The following is a 14,333-nucleotide window of genomic DNA, read 5'->3' as shown; positions in this document are numbered from 1 at the left end:
ATGCTTTTCTGTCCATTTGACATTTTCAAGAAACAGTGTTCTATAAAAGTGAGTGTGTTTTTTATCTGCCTGGGTACTCTACACCAAACAGGAAGTAGACCTCAAGCAGACACTGCAGGGCATGTGGCACATCCATCTCGCCACTTGGTGAATCCATCCATTCTTATAGATGCTTGAGTCGCGGCAACTTGAAAAATTATGGCTGGAAATGAGCTTGGTGGTTCCTATGGAAAAGAGAGATGTTTAAGGGACCTTCTAATAGAGTTTATGCTTAGGTAATTGATAACACAATGCAATGTAAATTATAATGAAAATTCAACACATACGTCATCTAAGCAGTGTAGAAACTTGGAGGTCTCCTTGAATAAGTATAGTAGCACTTCTTTGTAAATCTGAAATTTCAGAGAAAAGAAACCAAATTAGCATAAATTCATAGTTTTACGAATACAATTGAAGGGAGCAGGAGGGACACCAAAGATGTAACATACTGTCTGTGTTATCCTCTGTTCCCTGCAGGCTTGACAGCAGCCACCTCTGACTCCCTCTTTGAGCGATTCTTATAATGTTGGGTGTCATCACACTAAGGGCATGGTGAAGGCTCAGCTCAAGTCCTGACCAAAACGCAACCTCATTTCATGATGCATCTACAACAAACATAAAAATAGATACAAACATACATTTACAATAACATTTAACATTTATTCATTTAGCAGACACTTATATCCAAAGCAACTTACAGAACAAGGAATAATTCAAGCTACAGTACAGATAACACCTTAGCTAGGAACTACTACTGCATCAGTCAATACTGTTACTAGAGGATGAGAGAGCAGACATTATGAGGGGGTACTAGTTAGAGTGTGTTGTAAATCGAAGGTTACATTATGGTTTCCAAATTGCAAATTAAAATGCCTGGCATCAACCATACTGAAATCACATCAATGCAATATTACTACTGGCAACTTACAAGTTTTTACACTTTGAGAAAGGGGAACATCTCGACCACCTCCTCAGCTGGTTTGCTCATGTTCTCCACCCTCTGGTAGGCCTATAGCTTGTGCTTCATACGATCCATAAAGTTGGGGAGGCCTGGCTGTCGCCGGTGCAGCTCGTCAGTAATCGATGTGCTCTCTGAAGTCATCCTCCCCAACAACTTCCAACAAAATCTGAGAGAAAATAAAAGCAGGAAGAACTGGTATTGAGTGTGTGTGTAATGATGTTGTAAATGTTCTCAAATCAATATTTTTTAGAAATGATCTAAGACCACCAAAAAAATTGCAAACCTCTTGAGTTGTTTCCAAATTGCCAGAGGATATTGTGATATATTCGCCTCTTTGCTCTCTAAAATTAGTCATAAGAAATTCATACAATTAGGATGTCAGTACTGGCAAACAGGCACACATAGGGAAAATGCAGGCAAGAGTGTTTTAAAAAGACACCTGATGTTGAGTTACTTCCTCCAAAGGCGGTTCCATCTTTTGTTCCCAAACTTGTTTTTCGTCTCTTGTACAATTTTCAAATTCAGCAAAGGAGACCTCTCTGTTTTGAGCTTGATATGTAGCCACTCCAGTAATGTTTCCTGTAGGTATAGACAAAATTATGAAGCTCACTCAGCATAAATGTTACATAAAAAGTTTCTTTAGCCTATATAAAAACAGAACTAAGGAATGATACATACAGTACATGAGTATCTTGATTATTAGATGAGTAGCCTACCTTGTTATTAGACATCCCAGGCCATCACTACATGGGTGGTTTCCTGAAAAATCACCAATCAAAGATCATGTTTAGACAGAGACCTTTCAGTTGCTTAAAATAAGCAATAGTAAACATGATAGGCAAGCAATCTAGATGTATGTTCCGGACAATAGTGAAGCATGAAGCTCAGACTGACAGCAGAGCTGCAGCTAGCTCTACATAATGTACTGAATAAATTGTTAGCATACATTATGATACAAGAACGTCGAGGCTCAACTGGAAGCTAGCAGCTATCTGTAGCTGCTATCTGATATGTTTCAGAAGTCTGTTATCGCACTGTGTTAGCAATCCAAACTTGTTGGTTGGTATCCCTGTAATTTAACTAAACAGTCTGCTAATAAAGTATTAGTTACTAGCAAATCATTTTGCATCGGTTGTTGGCTGACGTTATAGCTGCTAGCAGGTTAGCAACCACTGACTTCTAGCAGCTATGCTAGCTAGCGACAAATAGCTTAACTTACCGGGGAGAGAGAGGATATCACAGTGATGTACACAAGCTCGAAATATAATCAACAGTTGATTGTATTGCCAAGCTGACAAGGAAGAAGAAAACATATCTTTTAATGATGGATTCAGTAGAGTTAATCAATGTCTAGAAGAGCTAGCTTAGCCTGCTGCTAACATCGTTCAACGAACCTAACGTTAATTATCTATTGACACTTCTGACAGGGTTGATGGGTTGATGCTAGAATGGATCAGCCGGACGGACAGGGGGCGGTCGTACCGAACGTTCGAGGCAACTGTTGTCAGGCAACCGATGACGCTCTAGCTTCACCTCAGCTGACGTTGTTTTAAATAGTAGCGCGGTAAAGCATACTACGGAGCCCGTGAAGGGTCAGGTGTGTGAATATTTTTGAGTGCACTTTTGCGTTCCCTCGCAATACTTTTTGCATTACCTCGCAATACTTTTGCGTTCCCTCGCAATAATTTTGCGTTCCCTCGCAATACTTTTTGCGTTCCCTCGCAATAACTTGTATGTATGCCCTTAAGCCGCAGGTTCCGTTTGCGGAGTGGGAGGGGTAGAGAGGGAGCAAGGGTGTGTGTGTGTGTGCGTGTTGGTGTGTGAGATTGGAGTGGGAGAGAGAGGCATGTTACAGGGACCTGAGTGATGTGAATGTAGGCTATATTATAAAGATCACAAAATAAATTCTCTGATCCAAACCACTGTGCAAGTTATTAACCTGCTGCTGTTGTGGTGCAGTCACACGCTTGCGTCCGCCAACGTATGCCTCATTTTGTCACATTTCCATAAACGCCAACTGATTGGTTTGTCAGTGTTCGAAAATTTGCATACACGGAATTTCATTGGCTGGCGCTTGCGCGATCCGTCAAAAGTTGAACATTTCTCAACTTTTTAGCGGAGGCAACGTATCCCAGGCAACGCATCGGACCCACAATTCAGTGCGGCATGAAATGAAGTCCAGCCAAGGTAAAGTGAATGGGAAAACAACGGACGAACGTTGGCGGACGCAAGCGTGTGACTGCACCGTTAACCCGAGTCAATTCAAGTACCTCGGCCCTGGAGCAGCCAAATATAAGTCTCCCCTGAAATCTCAAACTACTGAGACGTAAACAAAAGTTAACATTGGGCTCCGTACAGTGGCTAGCCTAGGCTACATCAGGTTAATGCGCTGTCAACTCTCATGCTGCGCCGAAACAAGCCGTTTTTCTTTAGCAGACGCTTCAGAGTTTTCATGCTTATAATCACATTGTGTCTCACAGACAAATCCGCCAGTATGTTGCTGTAGCCTATGTGAGCCCCAGGTTAAAGTAAAACTTAATAATGTCCAGATTATCCATGAGTTGAACTGCAGTCCATGTAAACCTGTATGGTGGGCTAATGCATGGAGCCCAAGTTGACAGGATCATACAAGTTATTGCGAGGGAACGCAAATAGTATTGCGAGGTAACGCAAAAAGTATTGCGAGGGAACGCAAAAGTATTGCGAGGGAACGCAAAAAGTATTGCGAGGGAACGCAAAAGTGCACTCAAAAATATTCACACACCTGACCCTTCACGGGCTCCGTAGCATACAGTGTCTCTGGTAAAGGTCTTAAAATGTCGACATACACAACGTATGAAGATTTAACTGCTTTTATACAGGGAGTGGAGGACGAGTCAAGGGCAAAATTTATTACATTTGCGGTTGACAGTCATTTCAACAGCAAAGGTAGGTCTCAAGGTAGTGACAGGCTTAAATAGATTTTAAAACTTCATTGAATCACTGAGTCTGATCTTGAGGTAAAGTTACTGTTTATTAGAGACGGTGTAGCCTACAAGCAGTAGGTGAACATGATTGTTTTAATAACACCGCTGGTGTTTACACAGAATGGGCACCTTCGCATGCCAGTCGAGTTTACTGGGAGTGGACAGGAGGATCGGGCATGCCAGCCATCTCTTACAGCGGTGTCCCGTTCATGTTCGTGGGGTCTAAACGACTCGTCTGCCACCAGGGCAAAGACTTAGCTGTTGCCCAAAAGAAAAAATATTCAGAAGAGAAGACCAAAAAGATGGTAAGTGCTAATTCAGAGACGACTAGAAAGATGGTAAGTGCCAATTCAGAGGACAAGACTGGAAAGATGGTAGTGTCCATTCAGAGGAGAAGACTGGAAAGATGGTAAGTGCCCATTCATTGAAGACTGGAAAGATGGTAAGTGCAAGTAACCCGCGAACAGACGACACGCACGCGAACTTCTTTGACCCGCTGAAATGAGTCTGTCACTCAGGCCGATCTTTAGCAGCTTTACGCAGGTCAGTGTTGAGCGATGTGAATCTGTAGCTGAAAGGGGTGGGCTCATCAATGTCACGTGTCGACGTATTGTATCGAATATAATTATAGCCAATTCACTTTCAAAGTATTTTAATGCTGTAATATCAGTGCAACTCACTTACCAGTATCGAGTAGGCCTACAATCAATAACTTATTACTAACCTCAACATTTGTGAAGATATTGTGTAAATGTTTAATTCTTTTTTTTACTCCTAACATACTCACTGCCCTTAAAAATGTTTTTTTTTTTTCAGATATTAAATTGCAGTTTTTGCCCATTGCTTGAACACCATAGACCCAGTGTGCTCCACATCAGGTGGGGGAGAGGAGGGGCACAGTCCTAAATGGTCAACCCAGCAGCGCTGTACTATCAACCCAACAAGCTGGGTTACAGAAATGACCCAATACGAGTTAAAACAACCCAATAAAATGACCCAGCACTGACCTGCCTACTACTAACAACATGTTTGTCCACTAGGTGGCTCTCTCCCATAGCAGGAGGGGTATACTGCACAGGCTCCTCCCTGAGGTGTGTCTATTCGAAGCTAAAGCAGGAGAAAGAGGAGAGAAACACTCATTTATCCATTGACTGCCACTCATAACCATTACCATTAGAGGGGATAGAAGAGTTCACCTCACTAATTCATTTTTAGAATTAAAAAAATAAGTGTACATACAATAAGCATGCCTTTATCTCCTCCCAAACCAACTTACTGTAAGAAATCTGACACAAACCACCCACCCTCTTTTCAATTGTATATTGCATCTTGCATGTGCCTGTTGAGGTGTCCACGACTATGGCAACCTTGACTGGCCACACTCCCCCTTGTATTATTACCCTATAGACACCTGTCTATTTATTTGCAAATACATACTGTTTTTTTTATTATTATAGCCTTACTGCCCTTACGTCTATTTTGACTGTTTTGTATGTTCATACCTCTTCATGCTATTGCTGAACATTGTACTTGAGAGCAAAGATTAACTGGAGTCAATTCCTTTGTTCCTCTGTTTATGCAAACATGGCGATAAAGCTGATTCTGACTATGATTACAGAATGACTGATTACAGAATAACTATATGAGCCACTAGGGGGCAGACTCCAGTCACAGTACAACGCTCAGGGCATTGGGTATCAAACACTTTGCCTATGCAAATATTTGAGCAGTGGGGACAGATACCAGTGTGATGACCTCAAACACATACTCTCTCTCTTTCTCTCCCTCCAAAAGTTACAGGAAGAGAGGGGACATTCCTCTCATTGTGCTTTCATTACCAGGAAGTGGAGAAAGGCATGGAAGTAAGTCACAGTACCACCACAACATAGCTGAGCATGGCCTGCTCCTTGACTTTTGTAGCTTTCAAAGTCCTTAATGAAATAGGAAAGATGTCTGTTGTCATCATGCAGCTCATTTCAAGTAAACACAGTCATTTCACACTCGTTGAAACTTCTCACTTCGTTACTCTGGCTCATGTTCATGACTAATGCCTCCCAGGAAATATACCCACCCAGGGAAAGCCCCAAGATAAGCCTCCTAAGAGGTCTGTTCTGACCTAGTTCCAACCACAGAGGGCACTTTTTACAGCTATTTGTTTAATACTGCAGAAAGTACCAACATTTGATTCTGGTATTTTGATTTTTAGTTGGTGTTCATTTTGACAGCAGAATCATATGAATTAAACAGACACAGAGAAGAAACAAGTCTATAAGTACGTGTGTGTCGAGTTTTGGCACAGTGAGTCAAGTTTTTCAAAATGTGTTCAAGAAACTGGCAAAAACTGTAAAACTCTGAAAACACTTTAAAACAATTGCAATCATAACAGAATACAATTTTGATGGGAAAACAAAAGCATTTGATGACAACTGGTTGGCCAGATGGTGATTTGGTGACAGCATTTAAGACAGCAATTTCAACTTTAAAGTATGTACTTTTGGACGCAGCTTATTCCTCTTTAGTTCCAGGAAAGGTTTCAGAAAATTTAAAAAAGTGTAACAGTGTTTGGGGGGGGGGGGGATTCAAAGCTGAGGGCATAAATCGGTCCCATGAGCAATGTACATCCACATCTTTCTATCATGTCCTGGCCTTCAACAAGGATGGATACATCAACTGGATTCTCTGCATTGGCACCATCAATAACCAGCATTTTGAGGACATGTTGAGTTGCATCGCAGCGACAGTCCTCCTGCATACAAAAAAAAATCGATCATGCGCCGTTGGACACAGTCAAAATGCGGTAGCGGTAGATGTTCTGACCTGTGGCGAGACTTTTCGTCGTATATTGACCAGAGTGAAGCTGTAAGTATTGCGTTTCTGTTTTAGATTTGTGTTAATGTGTGATTTGTGCATGTTTACCTTAACATTTCTCAATTCAAAACAACGAGTTGTTTAGGTGTTTTAGGGGATTATGGTCTAAATTCTAGTAGGCCTAGGACAAAAATACTTTCCAGAGCTTTTGGCGGCAAAGCTAGCCATGCTTAACTTTGATTTGTTAGCACAAGCTAAAGCTGAAGTATGGCAACATTTACTTGCAAAACCTCTTCGAATTGAAGTGGCTCATTAGGTTGCATTACAGTGACATGTGATATTTATGTACTCGACCAACGCCTACAAACTGAGTTGAGGGTGTATGGATCGTTAGCCTTGTTCAGGCAAATGGAAATGTATGTATGCATAACATTGTATGTATGACCTACTTTATCTGATCGTTCGTGAGTACCTTTATTTTGACATTTTTCGCCGCCATCTTGCCCGCTATTGTCGCGTAGGCTACTGTCGCTTACTGTCGCTGGCTCTGTCGCTACCCAATTTGAGTCGAGTGCAGATGTGAGTTGCGCATGCGTAGATGTTAACGGTTTACGGCATAACGCTAAGCGATATATACCGTATATACCCGAATATAAGACGACCCTGAATATAAGACGACCCCCCCATTTCCCAGACTTATTTTTTAAGGGGAACATTTTTTTGAAAAAATATGGTTTTCAACAGAAAATCATTTTATTTGATAGTGATAATTCATTAGAAAAAACATTTGAACACCATTCATTCAATATTTGGATAAATGTTTCACAAAATAAAGTGCACTCTGTCAATGAATGCAGTTTTGAAATGAATGAATGAGGGAAGAATGAATAACCTTTCCACAAAAATGCATTATATTATGTAGGCTGTATGTAACTGTGGTACTGTGAAGATAGAAAATAACCACTTTCTTTTTATCAAACACATCTGACATTAAAGTATTGAAGCAAACCTGACTGTGGGGTTGCACTTGCAATTAGAACAGCAGTGCAAAGGGCCTTTATGTTGCACATGAAACTTGGCCTATTCCTCACAGAGATCCCCTGCCTCGCTATGCTCACTCTCACTGTCACCACTATCATGATGCTCCACGAGCCCCTCCCACAGAATGTCATCCTCGCTCCCATCAAGGGCATTTGATATGCAGCATTTCTTAAACCCATGAACGATGCTCTCCTGGCTTATGGCATCCCATGCTTGGAGGATCCAAGTGCAGAGCAGATGCACAGCTGGCTTCTGAAGTTTTCCCGTAAGGCCGTGGCACGGTCCTCCGTCTGCGTCACGCGCACGCGGCACTGGTGAGCGCGTGACGAGAATTGCGTCATTTTTACGGCATGCGTCGCGTTTTTGAGTCGACCAAAATTTAAGACCGCGCGTCTCTTTCACGCGTAGACTGCGCATGTGTGAAACGGAACTGCTGTAAAGACGCCGCTCCAGTAGGTGGAGCACGTACAGAAATAGCGCTTAAAACTCAGCAAACAGAGACAGAAGAACACTTAAACTGGCGTTTCCTACACGCTAACGTTGTTATATGATGACAAAACATTAGTCTTTGAGTATTTTAATAGTCAGTTGTAAACAAAGACCTCCTATGTAATCCAAGTTGTGTAAATGGACTGAAGTTCGCTCTAAATATATACTTTTATCGATTATGCTAACCGTTAGCATCTCTATGGGATTTCCCATACACATTAGCCATAAGCTAACCCATTAGTTTAGCTGTAACTTGGAATGCTAGCCTGCGTGGTGTGCTGATAAATGGAGAGATGTGAAGAACCAACTCATCAAACTTTTCAGCAGACATGAGAAAGTACTCGTGGTGCTTCTCCTCATCTAACAGCTGCATCTTTTGTGTATTTAAGTGTGGAACACTCCTTCCCTGGCTCTTCCTAGTTCAGTGGTCGCACATCCCAGAGTATCACAGTTAATTCGTAGTGCGCCGGCGCTAACCTTGATCGGCTGGCGCGCATAGAGCTCCCCAGTCCCGCCCCTCCTCCGAGAGAGGTGCTTGTCCGGAAGTAAAATTCTCATTCATTTCTCCCATTGACTTCTGGAAAAAATCGGATATAAATAGTTTTAGACCATGCCTTAGGCTAACCAGCTACGATGTGACTCATAAGCATATAACTTATAATTTCGAGTGAAAAAATGAACAGAAAATGTAAAAAAAGCGAAAGGTACAAGACTGTGTACATATCTTAAATTCCGAGATAGAGAACTCAAATCCCAGGATGCTTTGCAAACGTACACACATTTCCAACATTTGCAGCCTAAAGATAGTTTAACATGGTTCCATATTAATCTGAGAAAAGAAGATGATTACTTCCTACCGTTTCCATTGAGTAAATTCAACCTTCAAGATGAGAAAACCGTTATTTTTCGGAAGACCACACATCGGTCCTGATCAGCCCTGCAGCCATTTTAAGTTTTGAAGTCCCAGCGAGACGAAGCTGGACGATAGGCGCGGGAAAAGCTGAGCACAGTTTGTTTGGCATTGCCATGGCAACGGCGATCTCTACCAATCAAAGGCTCTGCTTTCACCAGTTTTACACGTTAGGGTGTCGGGTAGTGTAGTACTCTCTCGTTAAATCGTGAATAAAGCATTGTTTTCTCAAAACAAGGTTGATGCCCCCATTAACTTTTGACATCTATATGAGCAGGTATAATCGCTTAGTCACATCGTAGCTGGTTTTAAGTCTACCATGGACGGTTACGATGTTATGGCTTATTCTCCAATTGTCAATGGAGAAATTGTATTGGATTTTTACTTCCGGACAAGGCTGTGGGCGGGACTGGGGAGCTCTATTCAGGACACAGACATTGGAGTATGCCTCTTATAGAGCTCCCCAGTCCCGCCCACAGCCTTGTCCGGAAGTAAAAATCCAATACAATTTCTCCATTGACAATTGGAGAATAAGCCATAACATCGTAACCGTCCATGGTAGACTTAAAACCAGCTACGATGTGACTAAGCGATTATACCTGCTCATATAGATGTCAAAAGTTAATGGGGGCATCAACCTTGTTTTGAGAAAACAATGCTTTATTCACGATTTAACGAGAGAGTACTACACTACCCGACACCCTAACGTGTAAAACTGGTGAAAGCAGAGCCTTTGATTGGTAGAGATCGCCGTTGCCATGGCAATGCCAAACAAACTGTACTCAGCTTTTCCCGCGCCTATCGTCCAGCTTCGTCTCGCTGGAACTTCAAAACTTAAAATGGCTGCAGGGCTGATCAGGACCGATGTGTGGTCTTCCGAAAAATAACGGTTTTCTCATCTTGAAGGTTGAATTTACTCAATGGAAACGGTAGGAAGTAATCATCTTCTTTTCTCAGATTAATATGGAACCATGTTAAACTATCTTTAGGCTGCAAATGTTGGAAATGTGTGTACGTTTGCAAAGCATCCTGGGATTTGAGTTCTCTATCTCGGAATTTAAGATATGTACACAGTCTTGTACCTTTCGCTTTTTTTACATTTTCTGTTCATTTTTTCACTCGAAATTATAAGTTATATGCTTATGAGTCACATCGTAGCTGGTTAGCCTAAGGCATGGTCTAAAACTCTTTATATCCGAATTTTTCCAGAAGTCAATGGGAGAAATGAATGAGAATTTTACTTCCGGACAAGCACCTCTCTCGGAGGAGGGGCGGGACTGGGGAGCTCTATACGCGTCTAAAATGACGCACGTCAAACGTCCAGTGCCGCGTGCGCGTGACGCAGACGGAGGACCGTGCTAGAGCCTGTAGGCGTCAGTGCGTGATCGTCTGACAGGAGCCACTCAGTGTACCTCTTGCGCAGATTATCTTTGAATGGCTTGTTCACGACTACATCCAACACCTGTAGCTGGCTTGTCATCCCCCCCGGTATGATCACTAGATCGCCGTTCATTTTTCGCATCTTGACGGGCTCCGTCAAGTGTCCGCGGAATGCATCCAAAACGAGCATATTTCTCTTCTTGTGAAGCGCACCGCGGCGCCTGCCCCACACTACCTTGAGCCAGTCCACTACCAGACCAGTGTCCATCCAGCCCTTTTCCTGGGCACGTACGATAATGCCAGCTGGCATCGTCTCCTTTGGCATGGTCTTACGTTTCAAGATCACATATGGAGGAAGTTTGGTCCCGTCAGCGAGACACGTCAACATTACAGTGATTCTATTTTTTTCATTTCCAGTGGAGCGCACAATAACTGATTTGTCCCCTTTCTTGGCAACAGTGACAGATGTTGGCATGTCAAAAAACACTGGTGTTTGGTCAGCATTCCCTATCTGATCCAGGGGGTATGAGTGAGTCTTCCTCAGTTTAAGAACATATCGCTGAAAAGACAGCAACTTCTCCTCGAAGTCTGAGGGCAGGCGCTGGGCCAAACTTGTTCTACGACGCAGTGTCAGCCCTTTGCGCCGCATCATTCGTGTACACCACCCAGTGCTAGCTTTGAATTCATCTGTCGGTATGTTCAGCTCCTTGGCTATCTCCAGAGCCCTCAGCCGAATTATTTCTCTTGTGATTGGCATCGCATCCCGACGTTTTTCTATCACATATTCATAAATTCTGTCATCAAGTTCTGCAAACTTGCCACTTTGAGGTCCGCGGAAAGCTTTCCTTGGCTGTGGGCATTTTTTAGTCGTTCTTTTTGTGCTCGCCACCTCCGAACATTGCATTCCGTGACTCCAAATTTTTTGGCAGCTTTACAATTATTAGATGATTCCGCCTCATTCACGACCATAATTTTAAAGTTGGCGTCATAACTGTTTCGAACATGCTGGTTTATTTGACCAACTTTTGAAGCGCTTTTCTCAAGATGATCTCTTGACCTCTCCATGGCAGCACTTTCCTGTTTATTTTAATTAGTTATTCGTTTACAGTAATTCATAACAATGTCACTAATTAGCCTATTGTGTTAGCGCCCTCTACTGTTTCCCCCCCGCTTTCTCCCTTTCCCCCGTGATTTTGTCTATATGGCGAATATAAGACGACCCCCCGTTTTTCAGCCTATTTTTTAGGACAAAAACCTCGTCTTATATTCGGGTATATACGGTATATGCCGCTAGCTCACCCACAACATGTGTTTATAGTAACCTAAACATGTACTTTTTAAATAGCCATATCTTGCTCAATTTTCAACCGATTTTCAAACGGGTTGGCTTATTATAAATGTCAAATATGCAGTTATGATACTGCCTATTTAGGAATAGTTACGTTATGTTTTAAAAATGAGAAATGTTCTAATGTAGGTGAACTAGGCCTACACGATTTCCCCTATCAAACACGTTAAGAAACGCTGCACATTGTTACTCACCCAGCAAGAATTCGTACTTTAAATTGTGTTAGCCACGCATGAAGAACCATACCAAGTTGAATGAAAAATATTTTTTTTAAACATAAAATGGTAGTAAACCAGTCTGAAACCAACTTTTCAAAGACATTTGAAGATTTACTAAAAATCAATGTTTGAACAGATGTAACAGAGACATTTAATGGATAGGTTTTTTATTTATTTACTATTATTATTAGCCTGTATTATTATTAAAAATGTAGCAAAAACAAGGTAGGCCTATCAAGTATCAAGTAACAGCCAAGTAACAAAGTATCTAGTATGGTTATGGTTATAGCAGACGTCTTTGTCCAAAGCCACATACAAATAACAGTGAACAACTAGAAAATGTAATTCCATGGAAGGAATTACCATTGCATGTAAATGCAAAAAGGTTGCTGACTGTGTAAAACATATTGTATTAGGCCTATTATAGATAAATAACAATAACCCAATTACAATTCCACTGAAAAGTCACATTTAAAAAGTGATTTATGAAAATGCATCAAAATTGTGGATATAGGCTTATATGGAAAATAACTCTTCATTTATTAGAATTTAAAAAACTGACATGAAGTTGCCAACTTCAGACGAGTTGCAAGAACTGACACTTTAGTAGCCTTCAGTGAAACGACTAATGCAGGTTAAAAGTAGACCATAGGGCCACGCAATACGGAATACAATCTCAAACAACGCCAATCAACGATGATGCAGCAACAGGTACATATCTAGCAAATGTAACGTTAGCTTACAGTAGGCCTAGGATACTTTATGTTGGCTACAAATTTTACAGGATGAGCTAGTATGTTCTTCGAAGTGTGTTCAGGTGCGTGATTGTCCTAATAGGAATGTACAATAAGCTTAGGTTTTTAATTTGTGAATGATACCGAAAGCTTTAAATGATTGCCTGGCTGGCAAGTCCCTATATCTTTAACGACTACTGTAGCTTGCTAAACCCTGTTCGCCTTGCAGCCTACCCCGACGTTAAACGTTAGCCTGGAGCAAGTTTGGTTGTCGTTAGCTAAATACAGTTGACGTTAGGTTAGATTGTCTTTAGCTGTTGATAACGTTACCGAGAGCAAACCGGTTAGACTACTGTAACGATATAAACAAATCAAGTAAGGAGTAGCCTAACAGGAGACAAGACGACAACGTCCTGGATTACAGTGGCATGGTAGAATGTTTTCACAGCTGTAGACGTAACGTAACATTCACGTTTACGGGGCAGTCACACGCTTGCGTCGGCCAACGTTCGTCCGTTGTTTTCCCATTCACTTTACATTGGCTGGACTTCATTTCATGCCGCACTGAATTGTGGGTCCGATGCGTTGCCTGAGATACGTTGCCTCCGCTAAAAAGTTGAGAAATGTTCAACTTTTGACGGATCGCGCAAGCGCCAGCCAATGAAATTCCGTGTATGCAAATTTTCGAACACTGACAAACCAATCAGTTCGCGTTTATGGAAATGTGACAAAATGAGGCATCCGTTGGCGGACGCAAGCGTCTGACTGCACCGTTAGCCTGGTTCAGCGCAGCGGTGATGCCATGGCTTTGGATCAGAGATCCTTGATTACTGACAGCTGAGCACTGACGTAACAATTAGTCTTTGCCGCCAAAGGGTCTCAACGTTAACTCTATGGGAGTTTTTAATTCTTTTATCGTAAATATCTCAAAAAGTATAAAGTTCACAAATGTGAAAAATACATAGAACAAATCTCCGTTACAAGACCTGTGTATGAGTGTTTGAATGACGTCAAACGATTCAGTGGTTTTAGAGCCTTTGATAGTTGATTTTGGTCGGAAGCAGAATAATAATTATAACGATAATAAGAAGAACAGGGATAACAGTACATTGCATTTACATGCAATGTAATTACAAAAATAGGGAGAATATGATTCATTGAATACTGTATTGAATTGAATACTGTAAAACTGTATAAAACAATAATTTTAAGCTCTAACCTAATGAGAAATAGAACAATGAATATGAGAATAGCAATTAAATTAATCATTCAATGAATCATATACTAACAGTAACTATATGGCATGGTAAGACTAAATAGAGAATAGGAAAAATAAAATGTAAAATTCTATCAAAGGATAAATTATAACAAAACAAAATACCAAGTACTGCATGCAGTACTTACACAAGATAGTGATTTACAATAGCTTTGTACAGGCC

At 41.5% G+C, this 14,333-nt stretch overlaps 1 long non-coding RNA gene across 1 annotated transcript; it reads right to left on the bottom strand.

Annotated features, from left to right (window-relative positions):
* Positions 1–327: 327 nt before the first annotated feature.
* On the bottom strand, positions 328–1,398 carry LOC134079628 (uncharacterized). The gene is made up of 4 exons (XR_009939099.1): positions 1,284–1,398; positions 968–1,166; positions 489–644; positions 328–392 (listed from the first exon to the last, which is right to left on the bottom strand). It is a non-coding gene; the product is annotated as an uncharacterized LOC134079628 (long non-coding RNA).
* Between the last annotated feature and the right edge of the window lie 12,935 nt (positions 1,399–14,333).

Source organism: Sardina pilchardus, chromosome 5 (genome assembly GCF_963854185.1).
Source record: "Sardina pilchardus chromosome 5, fSarPil1.1, whole genome shotgun sequence".
Lineage (NCBI taxonomy): Eukaryota > Metazoa > Chordata > Actinopteri > Clupeiformes > Clupeidae > Sardina > Sardina pilchardus.
Note: the sequence above shows the minus strand (reverse complement) of the source record. Positions and strands in the feature narration are given on the sequence as shown.